Source organism: Monodelphis domestica, chromosome 8 (assembly GCF_027887165.1).
Source record: "Monodelphis domestica isolate mMonDom1 chromosome 8, mMonDom1.pri, whole genome shotgun sequence".
NCBI lineage: Eukaryota > Metazoa > Chordata > Mammalia > Didelphimorphia > Didelphidae > Monodelphis > Monodelphis domestica.
Window position 1 is genome coordinate 110208369 of NC_077234.1, and position 14067 is coordinate 110222435.

Sequence of the window (14067 nt, forward strand, 5' to 3'; positions counted from 1 at the left end):
TAAAGGAGAAATCCATTACATTCTATTATTCCAGAGTGTATCAGTCTGTGTATAATGTTCTCCTGGTTTTGCTCCTCTCACTCTGCATCACTTCCTGGAGGTCATTCCAGTTCACATGGAATTCTTCAAGTTTATTATTCCTTTGAGCACAATAGTATTCCATCATCAACTTTTATCACAATTTGTTCAGTCATTCCCCAATTGAAGGGCATCCCCTCCTTTTCCAATTTTTTGCCACCACAAAGAGTGCAGCTATGAATATTCTTGTACAAGTCTTTTTCCTTATTATCTCTTTGGGGTACAAACCCAGCAGTGCTATAGCTGGATCAAAAGGCAAAACAGTCTTTTAGCACCCTCTGGGCATAGTTCCAAATTGCCCTCCAGAATGGTTGGATCAATACACAACTCCACCAGCAGTGTATTAATGTCCCAACATTGCCACATCCCCTCCAGCATTCATTACTTTCCCTTGCTGTCATGTTAGCCAATCTGCTAGGTGTGAACCTCAGAGATGTTTTGAATTGCATCTCTCTGAATTTAAGAGATTTAGACCACTTTTTTCATGTGCTTATTAATAGTTTTGATTCCTTTAACTGAAAATTGCCTGTTCATGTCCCTTGCCCATTTATCAATTGGAGAATGGCTTGATTTTTTTGTACAATTGATTTAGCTCTTTTTATATTTGAGTAATTAGACCTTTGTCAGAGGTTTTTGTTATGAAGATTGTTTCCCAATTTGTTACTTATCTTCTAATTTTGGTTGTATTGGTTTTATTTGTATAAAACCTTTTTAATTTGATGTAATCAAAATTATTGATTTTACATTTTCTGATTTTTTCTAACTCTTGCGTGGTTTTATAATTTTTCCATACCCAAAGATCTGACATGTATAATATTCTGTGTTCACCTACTTTACTTATAATTTCCTACTTTATATTCAAGTCATTCACCCATTCTGAGTTCATCTTGGTGTAGGGTTTGAGAGGTTGATCCAAATCTAATCTCTCCCATAGTGTCTTCCAATTTTCACAGCAATTTTTTTCAAATAGTGGATTTTGGTCCCAAAAGCTGGGATCTTTGTGTTTATCGTATACTGTCTTGCTGAGGTCCCTTTCTCCCAGTCTATTCCACTGATCTTCCTTTCTGTTTCTTAGCCAGTACCAAATTGTTTTGATGAACACTGCTTTATGATATAGTTTGAGATCTAGGACAGCAAGGCTACATTCCTTTGCATGTTTTTTCATCATTTCCCTGGATATCCTTGATCTTTTGTTCTTCCAAATGAACTTTGCTATTTTTTTCTAATTCATTAAAAAAAAAAACGTTTTTGGTAGTTCAATTGGTATGGCACTAAATAAGTGAATTAATTTGGGTAGGATTTTCATTTTTATTATGTTAGCTCATCCTACCCATGACCAATCAATGTTTTTCCAATTGTTTAGATCTAGTTTTAATTGTGTGTAGAGTGTTTTGTAGTTGTGATCATATAGTTCCTGTTTTTCCTGTTTTTCTCGTGGCAGATAGATTCCTAAGTATTTTATATTGGCTAGGGTGATTTTAAATGGAATTTCCCTTTCTAATTCTTGCTACTGAGATGTGTTGGATATATATAGAAATGCTGAAATGAAAAATATATAGAAATGTGGGTTTATTTTTTATCCAGCAACTTTGCTAAAGTTGATTATTTCTACTAGCTTTTTAGTTGATTCTCTAGGATTCTTTAAGTAGACTATCATATCATCTGCAAAGAGTGATAGCTTGGTCTCCTCATTGCCTATTTTAATACCTTCAATTTCTTTTTCTTATCTAATTGCTACTGCTAATGTTTCTAGTACAATGTTAAATAATAGAGGTGATAATGAGCATTCTTGTTTCACTCTTGATCATATAGATATATACTGTTTATTATTTTAAGAAAGGCCCTTCTATTCTTATGCTTTCTAATGTTTTCAATAGGAATGAGTGTTGTATTTTGTCAAAGGCTTTTTCTGCATCTATTGAGATAATCATGTGATATTTGTCAGTTTGCTTGTTAATATGGTCAATTATGTGGATGGTTTTCCTAATATTGAATCATCCTTGCATTCCTGTTATGAATCCTACCTATTTATAATGAATAACCCTTGTGATCACTTGATGGAGTCTTTTTGCTAGTATTCTATTAAAGATTTTTGTATCTATGTTCATTAAGGAGATTGGTCTGTAGTTTTCTTTCTCTGTTTTTGATTTGCCTGGCTTTGGAATCAGTACCATATTTATGTCATAAAAGGAATTTGGTAGAATTCCTTCTTTGTTTATTCTGTAAAATATTTTGTATAATATTGGGATTAGTTGTTCTTTGAATGTTTGATAGAATTCATTTGTGAATCCATCTGGACCTGGGGATTTTTTCTTAGTGAGTACTTGGATGGCTTGTTCAATTTCTTTTTCTGATATGGAGTTGTTTAGGTAATCTATTTCTTCCTATGTTTGTCTAGGTTCTGGGGGCCATCAGACCATGACACCCCTCAGCATCTAGGTAATTTATTTATTTGTAAATATTCATCCATATTACTTAGATTGCCATATTTATTGCCATATAACTGGGCATAATATGTTTTAATGATTGCATTAATTTCCTCTTCATTAGAGGTGAGGTCTCCCTTCTCATCTTGGATACTGTTCATTTGATTTTCTTCTTTCCTTTTTTTAAATTACATTGACCAGTACTTTGTCTATTTTTTTTTTGTTTTCAAAGTATCAGTTTCTAGTCTTATTTATTAAATCAATAGTTTTTTGACTTAAAGTTTTATTAATTTCTCCTTTGATTTTTAGGATCTCCAATTTAGTCTTCTTCTGAGGATTTTGAATTCGTTCACTTTCTAGTTTTTTTAATTTGCATGCCCAATTCATTGACCTCTGCCCTCCCTAATTTTTTAATATATGAACTCAAGGATATAAATTTCCCCCTGAGTCCTGCTTTGGCTGCATCCATGATATCTGAATTGTTCCTTTCTGGCCACTTGCAGTATGTTCTCCTTGTCCTGGAAGTTCTTGATCTTGGCTATAACATTCCTAGGAGGTGTTGTTTGGGGACTTACTGCAGGAGGTGATCTGTGGATTCTTTCAACGTCTATTTTGTCCTCTTGCTCAAGAATATCAGGGCAGTTTTCTTGAATACTTTCTTGTAATGTGATGGCTAGTCTTTTTTTTTTTTTGGTCATGACTTCATGACATTCAGGTAAGTCTAATAATTCTCAAGTTGCTTCTCCTGGATCTATTTGTCTAGGTCAGTGTTTTTTCAGTGTGAAATTTCATGTTTTCTTCTTTTTTTCTTCTTTTGATTTAGTTTTATTATTTCTTGATGTCTCATGAATTCATTAGATTCTACTTACTCAACTCTAGTCTTTAAAGACTGATTTCCATCCATTATATTTTGATTATCCTTTTCCATTTGTTCTTTTCTACTTTTCATAGCATTCTTATCATCATTGGACTTTTTTGACTGTTCTTCCAGCAGGTTAATTCTGGTTGTTAATCTACTTATTAATTCATTTGATTTTTGTGTCTCTCTTTCCATTTGGTTAATTTTGCCTTTCAATATGTTCTTTGCTTTTTGCATTACTTTCATTTCTTTTTCCCACTTTTCTTTTATTTTTTCTCTCTATTTTATTTGGTTCTTCAACTCCTTTTTGAATTCCTCCAAAGCTTGTGACCAGTTTCCAATTTTTTTGAGAGTTTGCATGTCTTTGCTTATTTATCACCTTCTCTTGCTTCTGTTTTTTTGTTCTTTTTCATAGAATTTTCCAGGGTAAAGAGCTTTCCTTGCTGCTGTTTACTCACCCCCCCAACCCCAAAGAACTGAGAGTCCTCCAAACTGTTGGTCTTTTCTATCTTAGCTTCTGGCTCCCAGGATTTTACCTTGGGGCTATCTTCACTGTCTTGTCAGAGGCCTGAGTGAGCCCAGTGCTATGGAGCTCTGAACATCACTTCTAGGGCCTGATGCCTGATATTTCCAGGGTAAGGTCTAACATATTTTTTGTTGTTGAAGCATACATCCATAGGGTTTTGCCCTAAGGCTATCTTTGCTGCTCTGTCAGAGACCCATGTAAGTCCAGTGCTATTGAACTTTGAATCTCATTGCCAGGACCTGTAACCTCCAGGGGTAGATCTACAGTGCTTTTTTTTTTTCTTAGTGTAGCCTACATCCTAGAATTCTGAGGTTACCTATGTCCTGCCTCTGCATCTGGTGCATGACATTGGGTTGGGGGAGGTAGTCAGCTTGCATTTTTCCTTATGCAGTTTTGCCCCTTATATTATGGAAATCTACTCCTTCTGCTTACCTTATATGTTGTGTTTAGTGGAATAGCACCCTAACTTGTCCTACTTTAACATCTGTCATTTTGAGATGCTTTTTAAAGATTGGTTTGGAAGGATATTCAGAGAAGTTTCAGGATTTTTCTGCTACTACACAGTAATTTTGGCTTCTGTAACAAACATTTATTAAGAACTTGTTGTTTTTCAAGCCCATTGTGGAATATTTCACATATCTTCAGATACTAGAACAGTTATAATATCTTAAAATATTATCTAAATTTTCTCTTCTGTGCAAACATCCTACGTTCACCATTTTAGTCAACCACTCATTTTTAATGACCTTTTTAAAATGTGAGTGAAATTGAAATGACTGAGCAAACAAAGGTTTGAGTTTCTGAGCACATCATTTAATAAGTGATGTGTGGTAATTACATGAATTGGGATGAAACCCCCTCAGCTTTGGCATTGAACCCTGAATGCACAGAGAACTAGATTTTTATATATTAAACTTGATTAATCAAACAAAAGGAATTAATTAAAAACAATTAACCCAGATACAAAATGAGGGTATTTGATTTCTAAAAGGAGGAAAAATTAGGTACTTTCCAAGTAAGGAAGGAGAGAGCAAATAGATTCAATTCCCTGAATTCAGAAAAGAAGGTATATCACTTCCTCCAAGTGCCTTTAAAGAATGAAAGAAACTTTGAAATAATAACTGATTAGCCAATAAAGGGCCTGTTTTCAAATAATTATGGGTTGCTTGATAATAGTGAGAAAACTCTTTGCATACATTCTTGGATCTGACTGGGTTTCTATGAGCATAACCCAGATACTACATTAAGAATATCTAAGTATCTCTAAGTAGGGAGAGGTGGTTGTGGTTCCTAGTCATGCAGGGATAGATTCAAACAATGCAATAAAGTTTTCTTCCAATTCCCACAATTGAATAAAGTTTTCTCATACGACAGGAGTTGGAATAAATCCATAATTAAAGAGAAAGAGAACTGAATTAAATTCATTATTGAGTCACAAAATGGAGTCAGTATGGTTCACTCAATTACCATTATCGTGTGTTGTTTCAAATTCTCTCAGTAGGTAGAACTGGACCCAATATTCCAATATGACCTAAGTGATCTAGGGTATCATTGGACTACTGTCTCCTTTGTTCTAATACTACTAATGCAGATTAAATTAAATTAACTGCTTTTGGAATCTATACTGTACCGTTAACACACATTGAACTTATAGCCAACTAAAAACTCCATGTCTTTCATTGCAGCTGCCTAACCATGTCTCCTCTATCATACAATTATGTAACTGATTTTTTAACCTCAGCACTTTATAATTTTCCATATCACCATCCACAAAAATAATCTCAACTAGCTAGAACAATAAATGGGTTCTAATAAAAAGAAACTTAGTAGTCATAACTGTCATGTCCTAAACTTTGACTCAAGAAGAAAACAAACTTCATATTTTGATGCTGGGAGAGGAAAGGCTTAATAACAACTTAGGATAAAATAATCTGGAATTTCTGGCAAATAGTAATTTTAATATAAGTCAAAGTATGACATAGGAGTCAAGGGAAATAAATAATAAATGCAATCTTAAAATATGTTAAGAAAGAGATAATGTCCAGAAGAGGGAAGTTATCACTTCCACTATATTCTTTTCTGGTCAGCTGAGTGATGTGTTCAATTCTGGATATTTAATATTATAAAAGAAATTTATACACTAAGATAAACATCAAAAGAAAAATAAGAAGGTGGGTGACCAGATAGTTTGGCAAATAAAGATCATACCATAGGAAGGAATGTTTAGCTCAAAGAAAAGAAGATTTTAGAGGAAATTATAACCATTGTAGCTATTTTTAAATACTTAAAAAACATTATGTAAATGAGGCTTTATAGATGTTCTATGTGGTTGAGAATGACAGAATTAGAAAAAATAGGTGGAAGTTGGAGTCTGATTTTTGTTCAATATAATGATTTTTTTTTCTAATAGTTATAGTTATTTGAAAATGAAACCATATTCTTTTGAAGATAGCACATTAGAGGCCAATGAACCATCAAACATTAATTAAGCACATATTATTCAGTGCCTGATGGTACAGTGGAAAGAAAGATAGTCTTGAATCAGTAGAACCTTAGTTCAAATAGAGCCTTGGACACCTACTAGCTATATGACTGGAGAAATCACAACACTATTTGTCTTACTTTCATCATCCATAAAATAAGCCAGAGAATGAAATGCCAAAAAATTCTAGTATCTTTGTCAAGAAACCCGAAATGGGGTCACAAAGAGTCAGACACTAATGAAAAAACTATTGAACAACAATAAATGTGCTAGATCTTGTGCTAGACACTGGTACAAAAGTGAGACAGTCCCTGCCTTCAAAGAGTCCACATTCTACTGAGAGGGTAAAACCTCTTTGGTTATCTGTTTCAATATAACTAAGTGCAAGATAAATACAAAATTAAATATATTTTGTTCGTCAATATTACGTATGTTAATCTTGTTTTATGTTTTATTCCTATTTTTATGCTACATTTGCTTTTTTGTAATGTACCCAATAAATGTATATATATGTATATATATAAATACTCATGCCCATATATATTACATTGTATTACATTATATTATATTACCTTGCATTATTTATGTGTAGGTATTTGTAAATAGTCCATTAAACATTTTCCTAAATTCAGAGAATAATTCAGAGCATTTTGAATTGAACTAAAGTGCCAACACAATTAAATTTTTATTTAAATTTTATATTATTTATTATTTTATATTATTTCAATTTAATTAAAAATTAAATTTTTGAAGGGACAAAAATGTGTTTGTTCCAGTTAGCTAAACAGATAAAAAAGAAAATTATAAACGTGTTAGAAGATATTGGTGGCAAGCTTTTCTTATGATGACACTGAAGGGTAAAGAAACCAGCTGAACTAGAATTCATCTGATGAACTGGCTTTGTCCAGGTCACAGATAATGGTGGTGTTGGTTTTAAGTAGCCTTAAGTGGGCAACAATGGGGCAAAATGTTCTTCTCCATTGTATTCCACCTGGCAGTTCTATTCTTGGATTGCATATACAGATGATCTTCCCTCCAGGAATGGAGTAGTCATGTTCCCTCTCACATCAGGGAAAACCGGGAGAACGGTGGGCAGCCATATGGCAATGGATGTGCATTTGGATGCAAAACCTCAATAGAGGAAAAGGCAGATTAAGAGGATCTCTGTATGGCCCAGAGTAGGAGACATTTTCACAACAGGTGAATATGCAAAAGCAATAGGAGGAAAGATGAGTGGAGAAAAATATAATAAGAGTTGACAAGGGATTCAAATATAACAAATGCTTAGGTCTTGTTATAGTCTTCAGAGAACCTCAGGGGACCTACTTGCCACGTTAAACCAATTTGTCTATGGATTTCATTGCTAGCACTGGAAAAGAGAGAAATATATATGAATACTACTTAAGATACCTAAGAAATTGTTGTGGAATAAAATGGGAACCTTAATTTTGCTTAAAGAACAAGTACAAACATAGGACAGCTATATGATCCAGTGAATAGAGTGCTGGACCTGGAGTCAAGAATACCTGAGTTCAAATCTGACCTCAGACATTTACTAGCTGTGTGATTCTGACATATCATTTAATATCTTTTTGCCTCAATTTCTCATTTTAAAAATGGGGATAAGAGTACTTTGTCATCTTCTTTGTAATGTTGATGTGTAGCTTAAATGAAATTATGTGGATATAAAGAATTTGCAAACAACATTGCAAAGTAATGATATATTATTTATAGAATTAAATGTAGTGCTTGCACATGTGCACTCAACAAATGCATGTTAAATTGTTTAACTGAATAGCAAATAGTATTTTTAAACCTTTACCTTCTGTCTTGGAATCAATACTGTGTATTTGTTCTAAGGCAGAGTGGTAAGGGCTGGCAGTGGGGATTAAGTGTCTTGCCCAGGGTCACACAGCTAGGAAGTGTATGAGGCCAGGTATGAACCCAGGACCATTCATTTCTAGGTCTGGCTCTCAGTCCTCTGGGACATCCAGCTGCCCCTACTAAACAGTTTTTAAGGACAGCATGGAATATATTAGAAGGACCATTGTCCTTGTAGCTAGGAGATTTAGATTAAAAAATTATCAATGTGACCCTGAGCAAGTGCCAATCACTTATATTTTCAGTGTTTCCCATCTAGAAAAATGGTGATAATATTACTTGCAAAACATTCTTCATGTGAAGAAAGCACTCTACAAATTATAAATACTATAAAATATAAACTATTATTAATCATCTTCATTATCAAGTAAAGATGAACCCATAAGTGTCTGAGGTGGGATTTATATTTATCTTTCAGACTTCAAGGACACAATTCTATCCATTGTATCACTGAGCTACTTAGCAGAAAAAGAAAGGATGGGAAATTGCAGTTGCTTATTAGGGGGAGAAAAGAAGGAGGTTATAAAGCCCAGTCTGGATGCAAAAAAATTTAAAATAAACATCGCTCTGTACTTAGATTGTCTATCATATTGAAAACCATTTTATGTTTTATTCTTAAACATTCTTGTATCATTTTATTTTGGATAGCTAGGTAATCCAGTATTTTTAAAGAGCATGCTTGATCTGCTATCACCTATGTCTTATCCAATGCACCATTTGGCACCAGAAAACTTTAATGTTAAGATGTTGTTCCCTTTCAAATGGATTTCACCTTTTAGTCTATTTCATATCCCGAAAATACAAGACAATAAAAACGACTCATAGAGTCCAGTAAGATAACTAAAATTGGTGCATATTGTGCACAATGTTTTGGTCAGAGGGGCTAAAGAAATTAAAAAAAAAAAACCTACATTCTCTGTCCCCAAAGAGCCAAAAAAAGGGTCTGTTTATATGAACTTATGAATGTATATTGTAAACCTTAAAATTTCTTAGACTTATGAATGTTGGAAATTTCCCCATTGGGAAATTTCATACTTGAAAACATTTCTTACTGATAGTAAGAACTCTATTGGAATGTGAAACTCCTTGGCATGGGAGGATCCTTCTCTTCCCTACTTAAGACTACTTTAGGACAGAAACCTTTTGCTAAACAATGGAAAGGGCTTTGACCTATGCTTAAGCATAGAACAGGAAGTTCTTTGAGTCATGATTGATTTTAGAATTGATACAATAGAGATACTTGGAATGACAGAACCAGGTCTTAGAAACTATAATCTCCACCCTACTCAGAGTAACAGGATTTAGGAAGGGCTGTAGCAAAGATCAAGATTTAATTATTTGAGAATATGACCTTCAACAGACATGTGCAAAGGGGAGAGACCTCTGGGAGGTCCTGGGTTAAGCTAGAGCCACCATTGGCACAGAGGAGACATCGACAGTGATTGGTAGATGTGATAACTGAAGGGAGGGAACTTAGTTTGTTTCCTTAAGGATAGCGGGGTCTGAGGACAGAAGGGGGAGGAGGTTTTGTTCTGAGGAGGTGGTTGCTCTGAAGGAGGTCTGAGAGGAGAGAGGTCCTGGAGGGAGAGCTGCTGGAGAGGTCTTGAAGGAGGCTGTGGAGGGAGAACTCAGGAGGAGTCAGGAGGAGAATTCTCTGGAAACATTTCTTGAAAGGAGGCTCTCTTGAAGGTGGAGCCTGAGGTTGGCATGAGAAGCCTTACCTAGAGAGATCTTGGGTGAGTGATAAAACCAACTGACTGATTTATCTCTTAGGACTGAGGTCTAGGCCTTATTGGCTTGAGACCTTTCATTCTTATTCCTTTCTTACTTTCTCTCTTTTTCTATTGATTAATCAGTGTATTATAAATTAAATTTCTCTATAAAACCCATTTGGCTTGGGCATATTCATAAATTGGGAATATATTCCCTGGCGACCATCTTATATTTATATAAAACCAAGACACAGTAGAAAACATATTTCAGTGGTCATAATTGTTATATATTTCCCTTGCTCAAAACTATTTTAATCTAACAGTTTATGGCTCCCACTCTCGTATCTACAACTATTTAACGCTCAAAACTATTTTAAATCTAACAATATGTACATATATATATATATATATATATATATATATATATATTTGGTTATGTGTATATTCGGTGCCAGGACTAAATAAGATCAGTGTTAGGGTTAAACTGTATTAAGGGTCTTATGGATCATAAAATGCAACAAAAACTTGAATTTTCATAAGATTAAAAGGATCTGATTCCTTAATTGAATTAACATAAAAAGGTACTCCCTTCTGACTGTGTTTATGACAGTAATCAGCTGCACTGGGTCAGGAAGGTGTACTCACTGCATAAGAGGATCTTGGCTAGAATCTTTAGATCATTGATTTTATATGGGCTGGGCTTTTTAAACTCAGCACTCTAGCTTAGTCAAATCTAAATGAATATTTCTTTCAGAGGAAACAGTTGAGGGGGTGTGTATGTGTGTGTGCGTGCATATATATGCATGCACACATACATATATAAATATATACACACATACATATACATACATATATATATATATATATATATATATATATATAAATAATGGGTGCAACTCCTAATGATGTATTGATGAAAGATGAAGCATTTACACAAATAGCTGCAATATAAGCAAAATTGTGATTAAATAAATGGGAGAGGGCAAATAAAATGTCTTCTGAGAATTAAGAAGACATCACATCCAACTTTGGGTACATTAAGGAAAGTTGGAAATAGATGCCTATATGGAACAATGAAAGAGAAGAATTTGGATAGGTGGAGATGAGGGGAGGACTTCTTTCTAAGCTAATGTGGTAATGTGTGAAAAGACACAGAGATGATAGTGGGGAGTATGAAATTGGGAAAGAGTGAACATTTAAAAAATACATATATATGTGTATATATATATATACATATATATATATATATATATATATATATATATATTACAGAATGAGTTAAAGAGAGCACCATAATAAAAGAAGGTTGACAATTTATGTTGGAGCCTCATTTATGAATGGCAATGAAATGTGCTTTTATTTCATAATGTGTAGCCATTGAAGGTTTTTGAGCAAAAGAGTATGTCATGTGTATAATTCAACAAAGGTACAGTGAAACATGTTTCCTCTGAAAAAGACAACAATTTATTAATAGAATGCTGAGTCTATTAATAAAAAGTTTAATTCCTTTTCTCAATTTATACCAAATACCCGAGATATAGACTTCCTATAAATTCTATTACAATACTAAATCTGGTCAGTTGTGGATTAGGGAGAAGAGATCCCATAGCCTTCATATGTTATTAGAAAATGGTACTTTTTGTCTAAAAATGCTGGATCATTGACCTCTAATTTACATAGAATGTAGAGCAGTCCTTATACTGAAGGATCTGTTATGATAATAATAATAGTTAATGATGCCATTTGCCTAGTCCTTACTTCTCTTATCCCATTGAACCAATATTTAGTACTTATTCCAAGAAGGAAGGTAGGGGTTTCAAAAAAAGTTAATCTAGTGATTATCAAATTAACTCTATGTTTTTAAATCTGTTTTCATGTTCCTTTGCCTCCTGTAGCATTTGACGATTAACCACCCATTATTGCTTCAAGCTCTTCCTCTACTCAATTTAAAGATATCACTCTCCCATGGATCTTTTTATTCTTCTGCTGCTACTCTGTGGCATTCAATGACTCCTTGGTTCTCCTCTCTCTTTAAGAGACATTTTTCTGTGCCCTTCACTCATTCTCTTTTTGATGATTTGTCTTCCCTGAGGTTTTGCCCTCAGTCTTCTCTTCTTCCTCTATACTGTCTTTTTGTATTTTAACTCTCACAGATTCAGACACAGATGTGTCTGTACAAATGACCTCAAACCTGTCCACAGGCATGACCTCTCTTTCCAGCTCCAAATCCAAAGCTCTCACTGTCCCTGGGACAAATCCTGATAACTTCTCAATTTCATCATTTCCAAAAATATAGACTGTGATTTTTTCCCTGAAATCTCCATTCCTTTCCCTTTTCAATATTTCATTTGATATCAAATACTCTCCTGAGACAGACTTGGCATTATCTTTCATCCTTCCCCTTTTTTACCTCTCAGATTTGCCAAGTTATCAAGACCTACATATCGAATCTATCTACATAGTGTTTTTCTACTTGTCGCCTTCTCTCCATTCTGATTCTATTCTCGTTAAGAAGCTCACTGGTCAATGTCTGGGTTATAATAATAGTTTTCTAATACATTTTCCTTCTTCTACCATCTCCTTGGTTTAAACCATCTTTAAAAGCACTGGCTCAACTTCTTCCTTATGCATAAACCTAACTGTGTTCTTCTGCTTTCTAGAATTTTCAATGACCTCCTAAAGATTGCTGAATAGAGCTCAGATTTCTTTCTTTGGGAATCAAGATCTTCCACAATCTGAAAATTTTAATTTTTCAGTCTTATCATGGCATGTACTATACAACTAAGTCAATTTTGATTTCTCTCTGTCTCCTGAACAAGCACATGGGTTATTTTGCTTATATCTAAAATGTTCTCTTTTCCCAAAGAAATTTTCCCTGATCCTTCCCTACCCCAATGTTCTGCTAGAAAGGAACTTTTCCTGGTCAGACTTCACATAACACTTTGTTTTAAATCTTGTTAATACTTATTTCATTGAGCATATCTAGTATCTGAACAAGGTAGATATGTTGTTGGACCCCCTAAATGGACTGCTCATCCAAATTCTGATCTTTGTTATAACTCCTTATTGGTCTGAAAGTACACAAATATTTGACTGGCAAATAATGCTTAGGTTAATACCAAGTCATTTTTTTCCTGACTTACTTACTCATTTCTTTTTTATTTGTGTTTTTAGGTTCTTATGATTTCCTCTATTTTTTTTTACTTTTTTCCTTAAGAAAGTGGCCATGATATAGAGGTGTGAGATTTCTGAATCATCTACATTTGGATACATTTTTCCTCACTGTTGAACCATTTTTGGCCAACTTTTTTTTTACTGTAGTTCCATATGCTCATCTCATAGATTTTTGAATATTTGATTGGTCCAGTTTTTTTCAGAACATCTTCAGAAAAATTAATGCAATATAAGCGGTGAAAGAGAGGAATCATGGCTGCCTTATACAGAATGCTGGACTTTGAACTATGAAAACCTGGATTCAACTCTTCCTCTTGACACTACTATCTTTGTGACATATACAGATAGATGTTGCTTTATATTTATGTTCCTCAGTAAAATACTAATATTTACATACTAAATAAAAGATAAGCTACTGGGGAGAGGTAACACACTGGAAATTCTCTATATTGATTAAACTGCCATTTTCAATACCGTCTTCTCCCTTAATAGCCATTTTTGATAACTTCATAAGGAGTAAATAAAGGAATAAGTACGTTTTTGCATTTTTCTTATGAGTGGATTAATTGGCTCACAGTCTTATAAGTGGAAGTAACTTCAGATGCTATCTAGTACAATTTATACCCATAAATGAAGATCTCTTTCTCCAAGAATTGCTTTTCTATCATTTGCTCAAGTAGCTAAAATCATAGTCAGTAGTTAGTAATTAAGTATCCCTAACAGAAAACTATATTGTTTTACTAATAACTCAATAAACCTTTCAAAAGACAAAGTTTATTTATTTTTATTTTTTAAGGCTTACTTTTGGTCTTAGTATTAATTATATGTCAGAAGAGTGGCAAGGCTAGGCAATTGGAGTTAAGGAGATTTGCCCAGGGTCACACAGCTAGGAAGTGTCCAAGACTAGATTTGAACCCATGTCTTCCCAA

The 14067-nt window shown here is 33.9% G+C and overlaps 1 pseudogene; it reads right to left on the reverse strand.

Moving 5' to 3' along the window:
- Positions 1-14067, reverse strand: part of LOC100010057 (heterogeneous nuclear ribonucleoprotein A1-like) — a 139244-nt pseudogene that overhangs the window by 124829 nt on the left and 348 nt on the right.